Source organism: Aythya marila, assembly GCF_965140915.1.
Source record: "Aythya marila genome assembly, chromosome: 15".
NCBI lineage: Eukaryota > Metazoa > Chordata > Aves > Anseriformes > Anatidae > Aythya > Aythya marila.
In genome coordinates, this window is record NC_139056.1 from 11,617,808 (window position 1) to 11,636,823 (window position 19,016).

The following is a 19,016-nucleotide window of genomic DNA, read 5'->3' on the forward strand; positions in this document are numbered from 1 at the left end:
ACAGTGCAGCAGACAGGAGGCTAAACTGAAAATCTTAGTTGCACTTCAGCGAGTTACTAGTGAGAAGGGAGTATGACCAATGCTATAGAAACGCTGAAGCTACAGAAGAGCCTTTCCCTCATTAATCACCGCTGAATTACACACCTTACTGTGTTCTTAAGCATACTGTCACATATCCTTAAAAGGCCAGGCAGAGCAGTAAGGGCGAGAACGCACCCTGCACCAACACTTTGGGCAACTTGCCCAAACCCAGTCCTTTGTTTATTGAGGGAGACAGCAGGCTCCCTGGAGCCAGGGCTTCCTCTCTCCACACCGGGGTTTTGGGGAACTTATTTTCAGACACATGAACAGCACTGAGCCGGGTGCTCCCCACCTCTCTTCCCCTTCCTATGCATCAGTAGCAAGGGCTAAAGGAAATAGCTCCCCGACACAAACAAAAGGCAGCCAGGCGGAGTTGTTAAGTAGGCTCTTCGCTGGTCCGAAGTGGGAATGGTCCGTTCGAGGACCACCGATGAGGGAGGCGAGATGAAACCCTTAGAATGGAATGGAGCAAATTCCTCACAAACGTAAAGGAGTGCAAACAGTGGAGAAATGTAACATTTTCATCAAAATAGCCAGAAGATCAGCAACAAACCCGTGTTGCATTTCAATGCCTTATATGGGAAATGCATATTGTAAAATCCCATTATTAGCTTATTTCCTGTTCAACTGTTCCAGAATTTATTCAGGCTCAGTTCTAGGAAATGTTTCACTCCTAAGTTCAAATTGGTCATGTCTTTCCTCTTAAGCAGCCAGAACGTTTTTGCTCCCATGGCTGAGACGGAGTACCAGGGCTCTGGGTCAGTACCACTCGCAGAAGTGGGAGATCTGAACCCAAGCACCTCCCGCTGCTCCTGAGTACCGGCAAGGGATGCTTAGACCTATACTAAGATGATACTTTTTGCCCCTGTTTTTTCATCAGGCCCACCCTGTGCTATTTCCACTCACATTTAGGAAATGCTTCTATCACTGGTAAAAAGCCTGCTCAGAGGTGCTGCAGAGACCATGTTCGCACCCCATTCTGAGCACCGATGCAAAGACCTATAATAAATTATTCTGACAAGTATGTGGACTGTATTCTTACATCCACTAAACTCATTTTTAATGAGCTTACATGGGTTAAGCATTTCTCCAGTTCAGGGATTTCTCCAGTTCAGGGACTTCTTTGTTGGCAGAAAACAAGCATCAGTCTGGTGTAGGCCGTGGAGCTGGTTCCTGTGCCCACTCTCAGCCTAAAGAAATGGGAGCATAGTGCTGGGGAAAAGTACCATGATGTTAGGTGCTGAACAGGAACAGTCACTGAGGGGACCTTGTGTCAATGAGGCAAGTCAACCTGTTCTTCAGTAGCTCTGGGACCTGGAAACTTGGTATCAACAGAGCCTCATCTGCCTCCCCATGATTTCCCCTCCACTGGGCCTGGTCACCTCACTGTGCTGTACGAAGAGTTCTGCAACATTTACTGGAGGAGAAGGCACTTCACCAAATGGCAGAGAATAAAGTCTTCAATGTGAAACATCCAAAAATAGATATGACACTGTGAATATCAATAACCAAACCAAAATGTGACTGCTTGAACAAACTTGGAAACATTTTTTTTGGAATAGAAATGCAGAGGAAATAACTACCCACAATTTCAGCCTTTCATCTTTGTTTTAAGGCTGTATTTTATTTATAACTTAACAATTGACTGTACAAACAGTGCCCAATAAATTATGTATAGCACTGTGTCCTTCTCCTAAATGTTCCACATCTCATTTCTACAACACTTCATAGTTTTCTCAAAAAACTCGTTGACCAAAACTTTCAGTGGAAGGTGTAATGAACCCAAAGTCTGTTGGCAGTTGTTTTACGTGAATATTCTGCTGCCTCCTTCCATCACAAATACAATGATTTTCAACAAGGTCTTCATTTTATTAGATGAAGGCTTGGATTTTTAAAGAGACCTTTGAAGGATACATCATCAAACATTAGCCTAAAATACATACAAACACATATAAACACACAGACACACATGTTATCTGTAATTGTGGTGGTGTTGATTTATATCTCCAAAGTGAAACAAGGACATATCTTTGATAAACAAATGTAAGTGACCAGTAATATCATGACTGTCACTGGAAATACAAAGTCATGTTTCTTTCTACTTGGGAACTATTGTTCTTAATTTATATGGATAGGCCAAGATCTCTCACAGTGATTAATGAGCCGGAGTGTTTCTGCTTTTGGATGCTCAGTTTGAGATTCATTAAACAGACTCAGATCTCAGATGATATGGATCAAGAGGCAGCCTCAAAGTTTCTCAACCTACAAGTTTGGCAGCCAAAAGCCGGGACATTTAGAATACCACCAAAGAAAACCACCCTTCTGGAAATTATCATTATCTAATGTACCGAATGCTTCAGGTCCCTGTATGAAATCTGGCTTTTCATTTAATTCAGACTAAGTGTAAAATCTGTTTTGAGAATTTTCTTATTGCCTTTATTCGCAGTTGCTGAAATAAACACAAAAATGTCACAAGGATCAACATGCCAAAATACTTTGAAAATTTGAAAGATTTGTTCCTGACCCAAGCCAAAATATGAAACTACAATAAGCAGACATATTTTCCACCTCCCCAGTAAATGTCCTATGTTCCACATTCAGTTTCAGCCTCATCCTGAGTCTGTACTATGTAGAGAAAACAAATCAAGCTTTAAATACCGCATGAGTTAAGAAGTGGCACTCATAGAAGGCATAAATAATATAGCAAGGTCAAAATATGGCCTGTTGTTTTCTTCTTGCCTCATGCACCTGTTTATGTTTTTAAGCCATTCAAAATAATTTGCTGATTATTATGGCTAAAAAAGAAGCCCTTAAAAATACAGTGCTGCAACCATCTCACCATCAAGCAAAGATTGTAGCCATGTTCTCCTACAGCTCTGCAAAATTAGGTAATTGCATTTCTTGGTTTTGAAAGTATTGTTAAATACTGTTAAATAATTTGAGACAGACACATGCATGCATGTCCCTACATTACAGCATAAACAGAAAGCCAGAAAATCACTAGTTAAGTCTTCGCCCAATGTTGAACTACCGTGATTTCATTTTCTCTGTCTGAGCTGCACCACTAAGAACACAGCAGCCTCTGTCTTCTGCCTCTGCACCAGCTATTTAGCTGTTGACATCAACTGTGCTAGCAATTCTGTGTGCTGAACTGATATGGAAAGGGCTTGATTTTTTGCCAGGGTTTTTATTATTGTGCCGTAAACGAGAATTGCTCACAGGGATTTCCTTATTTTGTTCAAATGGAAATGTTATCATTTGCCATGTTTCCAGATGACTTGTGCAGGTGATGGAAGAAGAAAACAGGGCAACCACTTCTGGTATTTCAGCAGCTGTTCCATGAGACTGCAGCCACAAGTGATGCACTGCACCCAGCACCTCCTGGGCTCGGCATCTGTCCTTGGAGGGCTGTCTCTGACCCTCTTCAGAGCCAAATTTTTTAATAGTTTTTGATAGGCTCTGTATTTTTTTTCACAACTTCCCTACCTGCTTCCAGAGGATCAGTGTCTGCTTAATTGTGGCACCTGGAGCCAAACATTTGTTCCAACCAGAAGGTATCAAGGACAACTTTTGGAACTATAGTTGCAAGTGGGTTTGTATGTACAAGAATACCCACATTTGGATCCAAAGGGAGGCACTAGCAGGACATTACTAATGTTTTCCAGGGGGATTTCTGCACATTTAATTATTTTTAACTTTTTGATAGTATCCTTCAAAAACAAATTATAAGAGAAGCATGTGAGCAGCACAGAACATACAGAACAGTTAACTAGTCCAACAAAGTCAGAACAAGAAATGTGTTTAGACATGAAATCTCTATCTATTCAATCAAAAAATACCACCTGTCTTCTTAGGGAATATCAAAATGCAAAAGACATTTTCAGAAAGGTCAAAGATATCAAAGACTTGCAGCAAGTTTTAGCACATGAAGCATCTTCCATGGGTGTACAGGAGAACTGGAAATGGCTGTGGTCAGAGTTGAAATCATAGGGTCTGACCCTCCGCTGTCTGTCATTTGTATGACTTCTTGACACCTGCACAGGCTGAGCCAACTCCCTTTTCATGCAAAAAAGGAAAACGCCACACAAATCAATGAGGCAGCAAAGGTTTATACCAGTAAACAATCTATCACACTGATTGCAAAATAAGTATGATGAAACACTTTGCTGATTTAATTCAGTAGCATTTTATACACCCTGTTTGCCAAGACATAAATGACTGCACTAAGAAGAAGCTAGTAGAGAGGGCAGGCCCAGGAGCTTCTCTTTCTCACGAGAAAAACTGAATGATAAAAATAAATCATCTCATCTGCTTTTACACTGAGGCTGCCTGGAGTCAGCACAGTATATGAGATAGGCAAAATAATAATGTGCAGTGTAGGTAATATAGTACTGGCAATGGGCAACTGAGACCAAGCTTGTTAAAACAAAGCGAGAGAACAAGGATTCCAAGCACTTTCAGAACCAGACCATGGCAATGGCCAAAATAGGGAAACTATGTAAGACAATTTATCAGTTTCACAATCAGATTTCTTTCCAGCCCTTGCTGTGCTGAATGCATTACAGGAAAGGAAAAACGGAATAGACAAAATGTATATGTGTTAGACAAAAATGGAAAATCCTCGTTATACCTGCAGGTTATAATTTGTCAGAGTTCAATCAGAACAATTTCATCCTGCAGACAAACTCTGAAAGCCTTCAATATGTGTGCTACACAGCATTTTTTCTTGTTTTGCTATCTCTCTAACAAAACAAAGAAAGCCCTGTATTGTTGAGGATAGGTTTAAAAGATATGTAGTTACTCTGGCATAATTCAACAAAGACATGCAACTTTTCCTTTGATTAAGACTGCTCTAGCATGAGAATTTCAGTGTTTTAAACCTTTCTGACTCATGTATTCTTAAAGTTTCGTAAACATGGTTGATAACAACTCTGCCTTTTTTAGCTGTAACTCTTGTATCTGGGTACTATTTTAAGATTTCTGAAGTTTTGGAGGTTGTTCTCTTCTCCTGCTTGTCTAAGATATTCTTATGATTCATTTCCTGAAAAGATAACAACTTTCTAGCAATTGTTCTAACAACAAGCTTCTCCTGCCCTGTAAGGACGAAGAGCACAGAACTTAAAACCAACAACTGGGTTCAATTAACATCTATGCAATGAAGGAATAATTGCAGTACTTCACCACCAAACAAATGGGAGGCTCTGTGTTATGTGGTGCACACCATGTAAGTATAAACCTTTGATCCACAGCTTGATCCTAAAAACACTGCATGTCATTGCTGATGTACAACACTGAAACCACTAAGAAACAATTACTATTATCAAATGACTACTGAGAATAAAAACAATACTTTGCACAGGTAAAAGAAAAGATTCCTTTATAGAGGTATTTAAAGTTAATGGTCTGGAGCCCACAGTTGCTATAATCAAATATGTGGTGTCAGAGGCATGTACCTAGGGTAGAGAGTCATACCTGAAGCCTTAATAAAAACATTATGCAGCTACTTCCGTTAACTTCTTTTCCTGTTAGGAGAGCAACAAATTAATTATAGCAACAAACAAGGCTACTAACAATTGAGAACATTAAATTACTTCATTATAATGGTCAATGTTTAATTATTATTACAATTAAGTGATACAATGATTTTACTATAATGACCACATGAGTCTTTGAAATTAGACATGAGAAGACATTCTAAATGGCAGGTTAAAATTAAAGTCCATGTCTAATTCCATAACATTTATTAAGTCACAAATCCACATAACTTAGAGGCATGTGAAACAGAAAAAAAATGTAACTGCCGTCTTATGTTTCTGTGAAGTATTTCCATTTTTACTGTTCTATGAAGTCCTTTTATAGGTTCATTAATTATTACAGCGAACGACCTGAATGAAACTTTATAAGCATAGCATCAATTTATTTTACAGACTCTATATATATCTGCAGGTCAATGGTTCAGATCATCTTCAACACATTAAAAATAGCTTTCAAAGAGACAGGGTTTCTGCAGGGATCTTCATCTGGAAAACCATCTGCCATGGCCGACTGCAGTACGAGGTGATCCTCTAAAAAGGGGCCAAGCCTTGCGGCTGGAGGATAACGAGGTCCACCCCACCCCATAGCTTATGCCAAGGCCTCTTTTCTTCCTGTCCACTCCTCAGAAGCATCTGTTTGTGGAAATCATGCAGCTAAGCCCTTTGTTGTACCACACTCATCCAAAAGTCAGGGCTCAGTGGACATATAACTCAGATTTGCCTCTTGCTATCATCCCTAGCTTACCTTTTAGGAGGTTGATGGAAGACCCATGTTTCCTTCAACAAGTCCCAGTGGAAGACACCCTGTGGCAAGGCACATGGGGGATGCAGGGAGGTGGGGGAGGACACTACCAAACGTGTATGTGAAGCCACATGGATCACGTCAGACCTAACGCCAGGCTGCAGCTACAAGGCAACCCTTCGAGCAGGTCCAGCTGAACACAGCTCTCCAGAGCTCACAGCAGACCACTTACACATATTTTACAGCTTCTAGTTCAAGGACAACTGCAGACCAAGCTGCTTTACCAAGAGGGTACCCAGAAGGGTGAAGGAATCGATTCTTTCCCCCTGTTCAGCACTTGTAAGGCAGCATGGAGTACTGCATCCAGTTTGGGGCTCTCCCATATGCGTGTATGAAAGACTCTGACAAACTGGAGTGAGTCCACAATGGCCTCCAAAATGGTCCAGGGCTGAAGCATGCAGATGAAGAGAGGGTGCTAGACCTGCACTTATGAAAAGTTCAGGGCAGACCTTACTGCTCTCTACAGCTGACTAATGGGATGGTGTAGAAAAGACAGAACCAGACCCGTCTTAGAGGACCACAGCAGAAGGCACCAAGCACAAACGGGAACAGAGGAAATTCCCATCAGATAAGCAGAAACATCTTGCTCTAAGGATGGTCAAGTACTGCAAGAGGGGCCCAGAAGAGGGAAGGCTTTCATACCTTGCCCTGCAAGGCCCTCGGTTGGAGCAGCCAACCCCAAGAGGACCTGGCTGGAGCAGCAGGTGGGACGAGGAACCCCTGGAAGCCCCCTCCAGCCCCGTCTTGGCGACGAGCTTCCCGCAGCAGGAGAGGCAAGGCGGTACGGCATGGAGCTGCAGGCACCGCGGAGGCAGGGGAGCGCGAGTCAGGAGGCCAGCTGGAGGAAATCCCATGCATAATGCATGGAAAATATGCTGTGTGTGTACAGATGTAGGAGTATCTGTGCACTTCTGCATAAATAATTGCGAGGAGACTATATCCCAACTTCGCATCGCTAGTATCGCTGCTCGGCAACAAATTCTGTGCGTATCAGGAGATCCTGATTACAAATTAGGTAAAAACATGTTTTCCTGCAGAAAATAATCAGTTTGCTGAAACTGAATATTCCTGCAGAAAATGGCTGATGCCATTTCCCATTTAAAATATATATTTTTTTAAGTTTTGTAACTGTCTACATGTTCTACTGTGGTATCTTCAGAGAATCTACTTTTCACTATGGTATTATTTCAAAATTAGTTTTCTTAATAAAAGGTTAATATCAAAATAAGACATTGTAAAATGATATTTCTACTGATCTTAGTCATATTTGTCAGTTTGTTTTCTGTTTGTAAGCATTCTCAAGATTTTGATCTTGGAAGTAAGACTCAAAATGGGGGGTAAAATTAGATGCCAAGAGAAAAACAAGCAAGTAAAAAAAAATGAGAAACTTGGTCCAATAAAATAACAGTTTCTACTTGGTTATGATGTACAAATATATATATCTACATATATAAATACACAGACAGAGACACACACATTAGACTGCACAGGCTTCTTTCTGTTTTATTAGGTAAAGGATAAGTGATTGAAAACTCTTTCCTTAGCCAGCAGGTACAGGACTCTAATTTAAAGATAGAGACATTTATGGAGGTTATACAAAGCATTGCTGCAAGCATAATATATTGAAGCTTTTACTCTGAGAAAGCTCCAAATATATTATTATTAGAAGCACAGAAGGGCACTGTAACTAAGTCAAAGCTGTTATTTGCATGAACTGGCATTCCAGAAATGACCTGGGGAAATGCTTATCACGATGAAAAATCATGTACTTGAGACAAAGTGGGCCAAATTCATCTCTAGTGTAATTGAAATGAGGTCAGTATATTTGAGCTAACTGAGGAGAATGGTCCTATAAGTCACAGATGAGTATATACAATTTACATGTAACCACCATACAGTTAATTAATTAATTGTGTCTTTCTCAAACATGCTAGAAAAGAAATGGTGGATAACACAATGAAAAAAATAAATAAATATATTAACTTAATTCCTTCTGGTGGGACAGAAAGAAAACACCACAATAATAATAATCATCCCCAAAGCAAATCTCTGCTGTTACTGATAGGAAGCAAATTCCACCAGTGATAAAGGGTGACCAACACAAAGTTCCCATATTTGAACAATTTATTTCTTCTAGTACTTTTAAATCCCTTCACTCTTTAATTTCAAGCTCCCTCTTCTGGACTATCCCAATTAAACCAGAGTTACTACACACTACTCATCATCCTTACTTTAGTACTCAGATAATATAGCTAAAGAAGTCCCTTGTAAATGGCACTGATAAAGATCACTAATCTAAATGGTTATTACAGCTGAAGTTCTTTGAAAATATATTAGCAAATGCTCAGATTTAAAGAGCTCCCAAGCCTTTGCAGTGATAGATACAAAATGCACTACTATCTTATCTCTTGGAGTAGATGCTCAACTTAGGGACACAGGAGCATAAGACATAGTGAATTATGGTAAATTACATTTCACATTTGCATAAGTAAATAGGAAAGAAAACATACTATGTACATTACCTTTTGTTGACATTATTTAGTGAAAAATACCTCCCCCAAAACAGTAATAGTGCTTTCTGTTCTACCTTTGAAAATGAGATGGAGAGGACAGTCTTTCATGAGAGAGAAATATTATATATTTAGCTTTTCTTGCATTTCTTTGGCTAGCAAACTGTTGACAGGGAAAGAATTATTCTACCAATTAATCAATTATTAATCAATTTTCCTACTCAGAGTATGCCTATAAACAGCTAATTGTGCTTGTAGGAACTTGGTCTTGAACCCAATATTCACCTATTTTAATTTACTTATTCTTGTACTCTGTGCAAGATTCACTCTTAAGAGTTTTTTATAAATATGGGAAAATTAAATTGTATTTGATTATTGTGATTGTTCCTTCAACTCACATACATACTGCTCCTACACACTACTTTTATGACTACAGCTCCTGCACCTAGGAGAAAGATTTGAGTGTCACAAGACAGCACCTCTACCTGGCAACTATATCACCACAGAAATAGATAAAAAATAAGAAGTATAAGATATTAGGCTAAAAGCTTTTCCTTTCTGTGCCTGGTGGCCCTCGTCATTTGTGATACTGCAAGAATTAGTGATTAGATGCTAAATATAAATGCAGTTAGAGCAGGTTTTTATCAGCTTCATGTAAAACAGTTTTGCCTATCAGGGAACTCCTTGGATAATTCATGTAAGATGTGTATCAATACGTCCTGCCACTGAAAAAGCTGGGAAGTGATTAGTGACTGAAGCCAAGCCTCTGCAGAGTTTTAGTTACCAAGTCACTCAGCAGCATGCCTCCTGCAAGTCAGAAAAACGCATGCTGCAACTAATCAAGCAGTGTTTGACATGCGTCTCCTTTGGCTGACAAGCACATAACATACGGCCGCAACCATCTCCCACATCTTGCTTAATTAATTTCCATCCTTGTTGTGCTCTCCCACACCTGGGGATATCAAACAGCTGCATATAATAAAAACATTTTAACCTGTGTTAGTGGATAGGATTCAATTTAGTTTATAATTGGATCGGTAAATGAAATCATTATAAAAAAGCTGATAAAGGTTATCTAGAATGAGTCAGAATTATTTTTTAAAATTGCATAGATGTAGTGTTAAACAGCTAATGAATAAAATTCACAGCTGACACAAAACCACATGTCCACAAGCACTTGATTTTATATTTGCATATCTATTATAGCTTACAGACATGTGCAAACTCAAACACCCACACATTTTCCTTATGTTTTCCCTAAGTTTATCATTACTCCCCTTCATCTCTGATTCACAGCATTTCTGAGATAGAATCTTTACAATAAAACGAACCTGAGATAAAATTTCCTTAGACAATAAATACTTCTTTTTAAGAGGTTTTTAGTGAACTATGTCAATTAAAGCAGCTTCATTTTTTGCAGCTTCATTTGTTACAGCTTCAGTAATTCAGAGAATGAGAAAATAGAGATCGATTAGATCAGATGATACATATATTTTTTCTTAAGTGATCTGTATTTACAGGGATCTGAAGAAAATGAAGCTTTTTAGGCATGAAGAGCTGTTTAAATCTACAGAACGTACAAATGCAGACCTAAGGGCACACTTTCTTCATACACATAGAGATAAATTCAGACAGAGTTGCATTACTTTGTTCCTTCTTTCTCAGTAATTTTCTTTCAGAATCTTCACTAACCACTAAAATGTACATCAAAGCAATCTTTAAGACACGCAGCAATATTACTGGCAGGAACACCTGCTACTTCTAACCTCACCGCACTAATTTACTATCAGCTTGCTGTTTTAAAAAACTGCCTTGCAAACACATCACTACTCTGTTTCTCCTGCGTTCTGCTGCAAATATTGAAAAAATCAGGAGCGGCCAGTATTAAATTCAGTGATTTAACGTGCACAGGTCTACTTTATCTTTCCACAGGGATTGCGAGGCCGTGAATCTCAGCTATGTTGAGCTTTCATTACATTGCCAGGATGAGAGAGGGGAAAAAGCACTATTGTATATGCCTTCCTGCATATCTGCGGCACATTTTTGAGATGCCTGTTTGAAAGGGAACACGAAGAATTCGTCAGGCAGGCTGGTAGATCAGTATTAACGCAGACATTTTTGGTCACTCTCAGTCGACCGCCAAACGGCGTGGAGTGTTTGCACCTTTTCACTCAGCTCTGCTGGCTCAGTGTTTGCCTTCATGCTGGTATCATTTCTGCAGCAGTTTCTCAGCAGGAAGAATCGTATTTTATGGCATTAAATAAACCAGGACAAACTCAGCCCAAACCAAATTGCAAAAACTCGCGAAGGTACATTATCACCCAACTCATGTTGTTTCCTCAAAACTAAATAGCCCTCCCTGCTCACGGATTTCTGTTTAATTTGGCCTCTGGCATGACAGAAAGGAATTTTTTGCCCATTTACACAACTCTATGAATCAAATGCTGACAACAGTAAGCTGCTCCTCAGTCTGACTTAGAGGCATGCACTGCAGAAAAACAGCCAAGTGCCGTGCTTGCTCTATCAGGCCTCACACATAAACCAGAGATGATATGGCCTGTAGCATACAAATCCCTCTGAATGTTAACTTTAGGGAGAAAAAATGCTTCACGGTTCCATCTCTTGAAGACTTGATATATGGCTGATCCAAATTATCTCAACACAAACACATCTTTGACATTTATTTCTGAACATAAAGCAATGATGGAAAAAAAATCACCATGTATAATTCCTGCAAAAAGAACCCCGAGTCCTAGCTGGATAGGCTGCTACAAACTGCTCCGGCACAGGCATCTTAAAATACTCATCCTGTAAACTGAGAACTGATTTAGATTAAGTTTAAAAAATAATAAAGAAAAAAAATAGTCAAAAGATTTTGCTGTTTAAATAGGCTTTTTAATGTAGGGCATGCTGGCTCTATTCGTGTTGATATCGAATTCCAAAATACAATAAAGAAATTAAGCAGAAATGTCTATACTAAAGCCCACTTAAAATAAATCCAATTAAGGGGAATAAATAGGACGAGAGAACAACTAATTCCTTGTATTTGGTTCTCTTCAAGGAATATTCATATAAATCCACGGTCTGACATTTATGCTGTTTCATGTGACAGGGATCAGAATTCTCCATAGCCCAACGCTTCTAAAGCATTTACCCCTACAGCCTGATCGTGCACCTTTGTAACGAATAATAGAAATCTCTCCACATTCACAGTAAATTTTCTATAGACTCGCAAAAGGTCTAACCCCGCAAGCTTTTAGCCGTGTGAACAGTCACCACTCATACTTGAAATAAAAGGAATAATTTAATGAAAGGGTTTGTAGAATCAGGGATTTAAAGAGAGAACATTCTGGGACAAAGAACATCTCTCTTATCTGCACTTGTGAAGTGTCTTGTAATTGCAAGTATTATATATATGCTTTGTAATGCAGTAATAATAACAAGGAGAATTTTGAGCACAGTGCCTGAATTAAGTAACTGTCCTGGATCCTGTAAAAATCTTGCCATCGGGCTGCTTTGTGGTAAGGAGAGGGCTGCGTGACCTGGGGACCCAGCTCATGGGTTCCCCTTTTGTGCTCCTGGGCACAGAGGAAGGGGAGGGAGGTCGCTTCGAACCCACTTTGCTTCTTACTTTTTAGGGGGAAGTAGTCACGAGCTAGGAAGGGACTCAACCCATGGCTGGTAATATTTAGATGCAATGGTCATGCCCAAGTATAGACCACGTCCAAGTCAGAGGCAGAAAAGGGCAATGTTTGTGTGTGTTTATGGATGACCATATACAAGGCAAAACTCCAGCCCTCGGGACACTTCAGTTTGGGTCTAGACCGAGATGCTATCAACCCAAATCAAGTGCAATTTAAAAAGATAACTATAACAAGAACACTGCAGACAAACTTCTTGTTGGTGAGGGTCAAAAGAAAGGGGAGGAGGAAGGCAGCGAAAAGTGTTTCTTAAATAGAGGAGATAAAGATAGTAGGAGATAAAAAGGTCAGACTAGGTGGTCTAAAGGTCCCTGCTAACCCTAAACTCAGTGAAAGATACAGAAAAGCAAACACTTGATCTCAGAAAGATTTGCTCATACAAAGAAAGTCTTGAAAAAAAGAGCAATGCATGTCTTTCAGAAAAGAACCAGCTATGGAAATAATGCTTATACCCTGCTGGTAGATAAATGCATGATGAACTGCACAAACAGATCCTGCTACTATGGGCCACTTCCCTCTAGATTTTAAACAGCATCATACACTCACGTTCCTCTTCAAAAAGGTACACTTTCTGCCACATCACACTTGACGGTAATTCCAAAGGTTATAAAAAAAATTCTTAAATGAATAAACAGATCTGAAAAATAAACTACTGATGTGCCATAGGATTTGTAACATTAAGTTGACTTTAAAAAATAGACTAATACATGCAAAGGTCACTAAAATATTTATATTAATGATGGAGCTGAACACTAAGCAGATATTGACTTCTGTTAAGGTGAACCTCAAGATTTATTGGCCTAAGAGGTAAACATTGACTGAGATAAATCCAAGGTCAATATTTACTACCAAGGACAATAAATCTTGATGGCCTATGAAACATAAAATAAATAAATATATATATATATATGTATACACTTATAGACACAAGTATATCTAGAGATATTTATACAAATTATTTGAAAAAATGATCAACATATTTTTTTAAATGTATTTTCATATATATGGTAGAAAGAACCAATGACCAATTCTGAATGAGTGGTAGATTCAGCTATTTGCATATGTCAACACCAATGATATCTAGGGGTAACATTACTGCTTCTCCAAGTGACTTTCTTTGCCCAGTGAGCTGGGTGAAATGTTACCAAGGCACAAAGGGAAGTCAGGACCCCTAAGTCTGTTAGTGCAAATTGGCTGCCTTATTGCCATCAACAGAGTTATATACAGCAAACTTGGCTGAACAACTGTTGAGCTCTAGACTTATCAGCAAGGAAGATTTTAGGTACTGATTATGAGGGCGCACTTCTAAATTCAGTGTGACTTCATCTAAGGTCAAGTTGCTTCCTACGCCAGCCGAGCACAGGAAGGCAACACGTGGATATTCTGCAAGTGTTTTAACAAGAGGCACTTCTACTGTAGTTGTGGTCAATTCTGTATGTGCTCAGAACAAAGACTTATCAATCAAACTGAACAAAATAAATAAATAAAAGCATTGGATGACTTTCAGAGTTATAGGCTTTTTCCTTGAACTAGAAAAGCAAATAAATTTAACAGGAGTGCTGACAAAAGTAGACCTTCTTCCTCCAAACAGTATACAAGATCTAAGCCAAAAGGAAACAGATGACTTTGTGTGTTTGTAGGAAGTGATTGGAGAAGATAGAACTTAATTTATTAAGATGGGAGATGGTGATTCTTTTGTTGACTTTTCAGGTCAAGTGTTAAAACCTTCTGCAAATAAGGCAGTAGATACACTACAACTAAGCCTTAATGGTTCAGGAGACAGGGCCTTTTTGATACTATAGTTTTTTCTTGTTCTTTGAACAATTGTTTTGGAAAGCGAAGTGAGAGAAATTTGCAATCCTTACCTATGCCTCTTGATGGCCTCTCCCTTTGTAAAGTGCACCGGTTTGAGCAGATTGAGGCTGCTTTACAACAACACAGACTTACTGTCCCAGGGCCTGACATGGTCTAACGTGAAAAGGGACAGCTTCCACGTCACTTCTGAATTTTTACCTATGCACCCCATGGGTAACAGAAGAGGGTTAAAAAAAAAAAAGAAAAAAAAAAAAAAGGGGGGGGGGGGGGGGGAGAGAGAGAGAAAAAAACAGAACAAAGTGCTTAAAAAATTTCATTCATCTACTAGCCTGACAAGTCTAAGGGAAGAATGCAGCACTGCATATACATTGCTGCCCACTGAATTTGCAGGAAGGAAGAACAATTAGAACTGCTGGGCAGGAAAAGGCCTGTTAGCACTGCTACCTTTAACTTAATCTTTAATCTCCTTCTATGCCTCCAACTTGTCACCGCAGACATTAATCACCTTACAGGTCTTATAGCTGTCTCAGGCTCATTTATATTATTTGTTTTAATGGTCTCTTTTATGTCGTTGGCTTTCTGTGGTATATAGTTCTGCCCTTGTATCCTGTTTACTGTTTTGTTCTATCAAGTGATGTGGTTTATTTTTACGCAGGTTTCCTAAGGCTACTGTATAGCCACAGGTTTTAGTGACCATATTACAGCTGGCCTCTACAGAGAGTACTCAGAAACAAACCATGAAATACTGCTCCAAATATTTTAGGAGCCTCTGAAGTCTCATTAACATGAACACTTCATATTTCACTAAATTTTATTAATGTTCTCTGTAATTCAGCGAATGGCAGAATGGTTGCACTCTTTAACAGGATTTATTTCTTAACTTGGAAAGAACAGTGATTCTCAACTATATAAAAATTGGAACATGGAAGAAGATAATAAACTGGCAAACACGAAAACAATTTTCTAGTCAGTGTTCTAGATTCAGATGAGAACTAGTGCTAGGCGTTCTCTTGACAGACAGAATCATTGCATAAAACTTATAGCCAAGATTCTCAAAATTAGAAGTTAAACACATATGGGTTTTCAAAAGGACTGTTAATTTTGAGACAGTCCTGTTCAGAAGTATATAATGCCAAACCAGAGTTAATTAATAAGCACAACTTTAAAATACTATTAAAAGGACTGCTCCCTTCAAGGAATGGAAGCTGTGTCAGCTATGTCCGGAACATGTCTTCCACTGGCTGCTCTAAAAATTACGCAGGTCTTGTTTCTTGCAAACTATTTACCCCATGAGGATGCTCATAAAGGGACTGTAAGTGAATAGTTATAAGAATTACAATATTCAGAATATTTAGAATAGTTAATCACATTCGCTTTGAAATAGAATCAAAAATTTTCCCTTAGAATTGAAGCTCTTTTGACTACTGTGAAGAGTCCCCTATGGATTCTCAATGCAATAAAATATATATTTTATATGGTGAACTCCATAGATAATTATTTCACAGCATAGGAAATGATGAGGAAATAACAAGGAAAGTTGGGGGTGAGATTTTAAGAGAGGTAGTGACTCAGTAGAGACTTACTACCTCTCCACTGAGTCCATTTCAAAACAAATGGAAAAGCACCAACTTCTCTCACTTTGGTTATTTTAACTAGAAATAGAAATTTCTAAAAATAATGCCTACTTCACTAGCATTTGAAGGGGGAGCTAGTCTAGTGGGTAGATTTCATGTAGTTGAAAAATAAATCCATTAGACATCCCCCCAGTCTGAAATCCTTTTCCAGAAAGGCTCAGGAAGGTATAACCTTTCCTGATTTGCAGTAAGGAATGTATTGTGATTGTCTGACCTTTTATTAACCAGCTCAGAAGAGACTGAACTAAAACACACTTTGTTCATCATCTTTGATAGCTATAGATTGATGTCACCCCAAGGTAACCTGTGCGGCTATAGATTGTCCATTAGTCTAACCTCAGTAATGCAAGGCTTAAAAACAAATTTTGAAGGGAAGAATAATGAAAGTTATAGAGGTAATTGGAAAATGAGACACACTGCAATATTTGCTTACTCCCTTTATTTGATAACTGATATTCTAGACAAAATAAATCAATCAGTGCTTCAAGGAAGCATGTTCAATGCTATAAGGTAGACTGATGGTTAAAATGGCAAAGTTGATTAGGAAGAAAAACTATATATATATAATGTGTTTAAGACAACAATTTAAGATAGACTAGCAACAGTTGATATTGGAAGAACAAGACCAGAGGTAATTCTAGTAAGAATATTTCAAGGCCTGCTTTTAAGAAAGAAGATGCTATGTTCAGAGGTACTGCACAGAGTATCATAGAAAAAAAATGGATGCTTTTGATGACTGAAGTAATAAAGCTGGAGTGAAAAGAAGTAATCTAACATGAAAGGCCACGTACGTTAAAGTTACGGCAATAATTTCTGCTTTAATCTGAATTTATTAAATCACTGGATAACTGTAAGCCACCCTTTTCACCCTTGGCTGGGAAAAAAAGCAAAACCACCCTGTATCAGCATAAACTGGGTCACTTCCAAGTGAGCAAGGGAAGTGTTAATGCCACTGTAAAAAGCACTTCTGTAAAAGATCTCCCTTCAATACTGTGCACAATTCTAGTTTACCACGTGCAAAAGAAACAAAGAAAGAAGATTCATTTGATTCAAAGAGATGTAGGAAAAGATATTCTGGGATGATAAGCATAATGGAGAGCCTATCTTTTATAAAAGAAGATAAGAAGAGTCTGAATCATTTACAGCAGTAAGATGAAGTAGAATAAAAGACGTCATTGTAGTTTATAAATACATAGAGATGAGAGGTATGGGTGAGGGTGAAGATCAGAGTTGAAAAAGAGTTATTTTAACTAATGGACAACGAGGGCATGAAGAATCAACACATATAAACATTTAGTCTGGAAACGAGACACTGTCTTGCCATGGGAACAGTAGTGTTATGAAGCAGCTTTCCAGCAACTGTAGCCCAATAAACCGGGGGAAATAAAAATACCTTCATTTAGGTTATCCAAGGGGTAATATGACTTGGTTTTCTGCACTATCAGATAATTGTACTCAATAATCCAAAAGAACACTCTTAGATTGTCCTCCCAAGGACATGAAGAAAGATGTTTTCTATCGGGGCAATGACGAGTAAAGCAAGTGCGGGATGACTGTCAGAGAGGACACACTGATTTCTGACAGCCTACTCTGGTAACTGAGACAAAAGAGCTGGAAACCTCATCAGATTTGTTCCTCTCAACTTTAAAAGATGAGAGGCAGTGCCAAACACTCAAAACAATAACGTCTTGCCTTTATAAACAACCTTTAGTATCACTGGATATAAAACAGAGCCTTGGACATCTGCTGAGCATGCCTATTGGATTGGCATCAGTGCTCTCCCTCTGGCTCGCACGGAAGGTTACGGGGTCAGGAATGAGACAAGTTGTTCTTCAAAAACAATCTTCCATTTTGCCACTGGTAGCTTTCAGAATCCACCTCCTATATATATCTGAAGCCTGTTTCATTTAGCCTGCTTTAGAAATTTTCCTAGCGTCTTCTGGATTTCCTCTGCAAATCCAAGCCTAGCTGCATGCGCTGTGCTGAGTTACTGAGCACCAGGGATGTGTGAAGTTCAGGCTCTTGGCACAGCCCTGGGTAATACTGTATGTCCTGGTACAGACTGGGAACAGGCTGTCTAGGACTACTGTAAGAACTTCATTATTACAGAGGTAGCTTGGGACTGCTTTCTCACTGCTCCACCCAACATCCTTCTCTAGCCTTTAATTTTTCTGCTAATAAATGCTATTTTTAAACCGTGCGAGCCCTCTCCATATTTTGCACATTCTCAGCAGAGATGCAGACAGCCTCTATCCAGACTAACACGCCGTATGGACAGGGAATGACAGTAACCGAGAAAGTCAACACCAGTGGAACAGCGAGAAAAGAGAAAAGCCTCAGGCCTTGCTATCATCCCCCTATCTTCTGAATTGTCCTCCTGTTCTTTCCCTCTTGCCAGCAGACAACACTTGGCAGAGCCCAGCACCGTGCTGGATGAGATGCACAATGCACCAGCGCCACACGCCACCAAGTGCTTCTCCAGCTTCAGCCTGTGGGATGGTTAAACCAAAATACAGTTGTGGATTAACACGGTAACTGGCAAACTGGGCGACTCAGACAGGTCGAGAGGGAACGCAGGTGCTTGGGTACTGGAATAAGCAGTGTGAGATCATTAACACCCAGCTGATGGATTAAAAGAAAAGGCAAAGGAAATCTCTGAGGTCCCTGTGTCTCTTCCTTTCACCGGTCTGAAGACAGGACAGAAATATGGGCATGTGTAGGGGAGGGTGAGCTATTTTAACCAAAACATTTCATCCATCCCTAAATATGGTCACAAGATTTTAGATACTTGGCTTAGTCTTAAACAGTAAGATTCTGAATTATCTCCAACTGTGTAGGCTGTAAAAGAAAATGCATAAACCAGCAATCCTGCAAACTCCCTAGAAACGTATTCACTGCCAGTTTTTTTCTGTAGCTGTTATATTAATCAGTGTCTTAAA

At 39.2% G+C, this 19,016-nt stretch overlaps 1 protein-coding gene across 3 annotated transcripts in view; it reads right to left on the reverse strand.

The window, feature by feature from the left end:
- PRKAR1B (protein kinase cAMP-dependent type I regulatory subunit beta) overlaps window positions 1-19,016 on the reverse strand; it is a 99,699-nt gene that overhangs the window by 43,533 nt on the left and 37,150 nt on the right. The gene's annotated exons all lie outside the window — the stretch shown is intronic.